Below are 5115 nucleotides of genomic sequence, written 5' to 3'. Positions count from 1 at the left end.
ATAAGACAGGACGAACACATGCTAACAACTGGTTTATTGAAACCTCAAATTCCTGCTACTTCAAACAAGAAGCCTGCGTGAGCACAATCATAACAATGTGATCGCGGAACACTCCTCCATGAAGCCCCTAACAACGCAAAGAAATCAAGTTCTTTGCTGAAAAGACCCGCCGATGGTTCGCTGATGCCCCTATCTGGGCTATGGCTTGCTATCAATGAAGCTTCCAAAATTTCACGTGCCCTTCAGTGCTAGGCTCGCCCTAATACCTTCCTAACAAAACACGACTTGTACTTCTCACGTGAACAACAATCAAATGTGAGGTGCTTTACGCTGCCGTGTTCTAGTGACATTGAATGCTGCCTTAAACGCTTATTAATACATCTGCTTTGCGCCATCTTGTATATCCCGTAGGTCAGCGGTAACTCCTACACCACCTCTACCTCTGTTCTACATGGCACATATGTGGGATCACATCCACAGGTCTTATCATAAGAAGGCTACAAACAAGGACAGCATGGACTTCACACGGAAAATTATTTGCTCCTAATAACTGAACTAAAGCAATGGTAAATTAATGCAAATGAAAGTGGAAAAAAAACAACTTGCCTAAGGCGGGGAACAATCCCACCTCTTTCGCATTACGCGTGGGATGGTCTAACAATTGAGCTACCGCAGCGCCTTTCTCCGATCCATTTTCTGGGGTATTTATGTGTTACTACGAGAACTTACCGCGGGTGTGTTAGACAGCGCCATCACTCACAAACCTTGGCAGCGGATGTGAAACATCCCTTCTACGTTAGGCATCGAAAGTAGGTGACGTTTTTGGTGAATGCAACTGCTGAATAAACCCACACGTGCTACCTGAAAACACCAATGTTGCCGAATTCGAGACCCTTGTTATAATGAAAGAGAAGAAAGGGGTTACCCAAACGGTTAACCGAGGGGTAACCCCTCGGGTAACCCCTTTGTTCTCGTTCATTCCATATATTTTAGGCTTATCTACGTTAGAAAGGGCGCATAAAGGCGACAGCTTGCAGTGTTCTGCGGTCACACAGATATGATTGTCTTGCGCGTGCACATTCTTGGAAGAGGCAGGATTGCATGGTTTCAATAAACCAGTTGTTGCTCTCCGTTCGTCATGTCTTCCACCTCTGTGTCTCGTATCTATAGCACAGTTTAGAATCCCGAATATTGTCTTGCCAACAAGCCTCGTAACAATATCTCTTTGGTGGTAATTTGTTGCTTCAGAATCGACAAAGGAGCAAGTTCAGCAGCAACGTCCTGTTTCCTCACAGCAGCATCACTGCGCTCTTTCTTCGGCTTTATGTGCATTTACTCACGATAGGCGTCCCTAATTCAGTGTCATTCCACTCTTTGAAGGTAGAGGACCAGCGAAGCTGTGCATGTGGGCCCTTAAATGGTGAACTCTCCATTGCCGTGCTTTAGAAGCCATATGCACAGAAATGGAAGCCGAAGCGCAGCTCGGCGCGCCTCCACGACGTCGAGCCTCGGAAGATGATGAAGCAGCGGGGGTATACATGGCAAGTTATTGTTGCAAAACGCGGCACGACAGCTTACTAACGAATGACGGCCCATAGAAGAGACATGCGCCTCAGCGCACTTCGATGGCACGCACTGCTTCACCGTACTCAAGGCGATCGTGCGTTTGTCGACTTCTCGCAGTGCAGTAACCGTTGTGAGGTCACTCGAAAATCACAAGTGGTCACATACAACATAGGCCATAAAAAATTGGTGCCCCACAAACTTCCTCTGAGACATCACTGTTGTTCCGGTGAAACGTTCCAAGTTTGCGGGATTGCAGCCAAATGGACGGTTCGCATTTCTTTACACCTCGCGATCTTGGCGGGTGGCACCCTTACGGGACCGGCACCACGGGACAGTGGAAGAAAATGAGATACGCAAGCACTTGGAAAGCCGAGAGAGAGAGGTCGGTGAGGACGAACACATGGCCGACGCATGTGTAGTATCTGTTCTTATCAGCTTATTATCTGACACGGGTTGTATTTGGACCAAAGATATTGATCTTATTTTGGAACATTTGTGGAGTGCTTAGAGCCTGCTTTACCTCCACCGCAGGTCGGCCCGGTATTGCGCTAGCTTCGAGATTGGCCCACGTATTGGGAGAAATTCGCGATGTACACGGCTCAACAGACGTAGACAAGTTTTTCCAGAACTTAGCCATATACAGCTTCGCTGTAAATTGCTAGGAGTTGCACCTCTCTGGAGCTCCTGAGCTTTGCATCATTATACTCAGTCCGAGAATACGAAATGATGGATACACACGACGGGGAAATGCGATATCTAATTAGTCGTTTAGTCGTTCCTAGCGAGGGATTTCAAACCTGCTGCTCTCGCTTCCCTGTAGCTAGGAATCCGCGAAACGAAATACGAGGCACTTCAGAGTTAGCGTCCGACTTACACAGCACTCTTCTCGGCTGACACTGACTTTGTTCACAGTATGAGGCGCTGATCTGTCTCAGGGTGGCTGCGGCGACCTATGCTGCACCCATGGCATTTATACTGACCGAGATGTGGTCAGCGGATCCAGGCATTCAACAAGCGTCCACGCATCACATATTAGATTGACCGCCCATTCGGGAATGGCGCCTTCTGCGCATGGAAAAGTGCCGGATGCCCAAGCATCGTGGTACACTTCGGGAAGAACCTTCTGCTGGCTATAAATGGGAGCCTGTGAGCCAACACCCACTGGTGCACGGCACTCTTCTCGGCCTTCACATTGTTCAGTGTATCATTTCGGCTATTTCAGCCATTCTAATTATTTTAGAAGTAACGATATCATGCTGGTTACATTGCCATGTCCCATTAACGGCAACCAATTTATCTGCACCTGCAGTGTCCTTGTTCGCGAGTGCGCTGTTATCATGGTGAATTGGTTGTTTCATCAATACGGCAAGTTGGCCCAGTTGGTTGGGATTCATATTGAGGGTTCGTTACAGCGCAACACAAGACAAGGACAAAAGACGCTACAAAACGACGACATGGCGCTGACTCTCAAGTGATATTTTATTGACGATATGTCTAACATATATATATATATATATATATATATATATATATATATATATATATATATATATATATATATATATATATATATATATATATATATATATATATATATGTGCCATTTGATAATCATGACATACACGTGATCCAGAGATACATCGAAGCAACTGTGACATACTGATGCATAATGAAATTGAGATAGGTAACGCAGTTCCTTGTCATGAAGAGTGATAAATGGTTCACTGATACATGCCTTGTCCCTAATCTTTATATTGTAAGCCTCGGAGATTTCCTTTGTCAGCTGGCTCGCGTGCTTAAAAATGACTGTAGTCTGTTTTTTTTTTAAATTCAAGGCAACAACCGTTCTCCTTGCAATGCTCCGGGAGCTGAAGCGGCGCAACCCCTTGACGAGATGCTCCCTAAGTCGAACGTGCACACATCACTTCGCTTGTCCCACGAACTTTCTACCACAAGATGATGGAGTGGCACAAACAACCTGCTAATTAGAAGTGATGTACCCGTTCACATGTCTGACAGTGCATTTCCCCTTCACTTGCTTATCCTTCAGCAAATTATCAACAAACGGGCATATGCGACCTATATTATGTTTCGTAGAAAAGCGAACATCAATGCTGTACCTTGAACCAACCTTCTTAAGCCCATGCGCCAGCTTGTGCACGTACGGTACTACTGCGTTTTTTTTCTTTTTTCTTCTGATTTCGTTGTTATACCTTGGTCCTATATGACCTTGATGCCGTGAACCATACTTTCACTCACAGATGAAATAATCACTTCGTGGTAACCAGCGTCCAGCAAACGATTTACCTGATCAGAAAAAGCAGCCTTCGACACATGAAAACACGACTTCTTTAATGCAGCATTTAGGATAGTTTTCGCTATAGCCTGCTTCACTACCTTAGAATGACCGGATTTATAGTTGAAAATAGGCTTCACCTATCTGGGATTATATTTCCAGCACACATGATTTCTAAGAAAGGTTATTCTTAGTTCTAGAAACTGCAGGTAATGGTCCTTAGGGACTTCGAAAGTAAAATCATGGCTCATGCCGTGCGGCCTGAATAACGCCAAAATTTCATTAAAACTGCAAGTCCGGTCATTCTAAGGTATTGAAGCGGGCTATAGGGAAAACTGTGCTAAATGTTGCAATAAAGAAGTGTTTTCATATGTGGAAGGCAGCTTTTTCTGATCAGGTAAATCGTTTCCTGGACGCTGGGATGCTTCGCCGCTGTTTTCCTCGCGTTCGCTTCCGGTTTTGAGCGTCCCAGACGCGTGCTATACAAGACAACATCAAGACTCTAGCAAAGTTCGTTCCGCCATCAGTCGCGCGATCTCTTGTTGATGGGCTACTCGCGCTGCTTCCCGGTCCTCAGCTTGTTTATCGTGCTCTCTGTTCTGCTGCTCGTCAATCCACTCTCTTTGTTCTTTACCAGACAAGACAAGCTCCTTGCCTATCGGAATAAATTTCTCCCAGTCCATTTCCAACCACTGCACACAAGCGAAGTGCGGCTCTTAAGGATTTAAAGCTCAATCCTGTCGCTGATGCCAGAAATTGTGGTGTTTATGACTGTTCGGCACTTTTGCTGGTGCGCAGTGATGCGGAAGAACAACAAAGTGTCATTTATGTGCATTTATAGAAATCAAAGCAACCTTTAAAATATTGTATATATACAGAGAGGTGATAGCTGTATAAGTGCAGTGAGTGTGTCCACGGGCTGAAACATTATGCAAAATAGAAGTGAGGCGTGCAGACAGGACACAGGAGTAGAGAAGTGGACAACACGAACGCCGACTATCAACTGAAGGGAGCACTGAGGCGAAAAATGAAAGAAGACACAAAACTCATATTCTATTCTTCTATTTGTTCTATGTTCTATTCTATGTTCTATTTTGCATAATGAATCCTTACCAACAAGCTCAGCTTTCTGTCGGGCTGAAATAGTCCTGGGTTGCAAGTCTCACAGTTCGGTCGTCACGGCAGCGTGCGTTCACCCGTGCTGGAGCTGGCCGCGACAACCACACGCTCAGGCCCCGTTCAGCACGGTTCTC

General features: G+C 45.5%; 1 pseudogene; it reads left to right on the top strand.

Annotated features, from left to right (window-relative positions):
• Positions 1-1966: 1966 nt before the first annotated feature.
• On the top strand, positions 1967-2140 carry LOC139051577 (U2 spliceosomal RNA; annotated as a pseudogene).
• Positions 2141-5115: the final 2975 nt, after the last annotated feature.

Source organism: Dermacentor albipictus, unplaced genomic scaffold (genome assembly GCF_038994185.2).
Source record: "Dermacentor albipictus isolate Rhodes 1998 colony unplaced genomic scaffold, USDA_Dalb.pri_finalv2 scaffold_12, whole genome shotgun sequence".
In the NCBI taxonomy this organism is placed as follows: domain Eukaryota; kingdom Metazoa; phylum Arthropoda; class Arachnida; order Ixodida; family Ixodidae; genus Dermacentor; species Dermacentor albipictus.
Note: the sequence above shows the minus strand (reverse complement) of the source record. Positions and strands in the feature narration are given on the sequence as shown.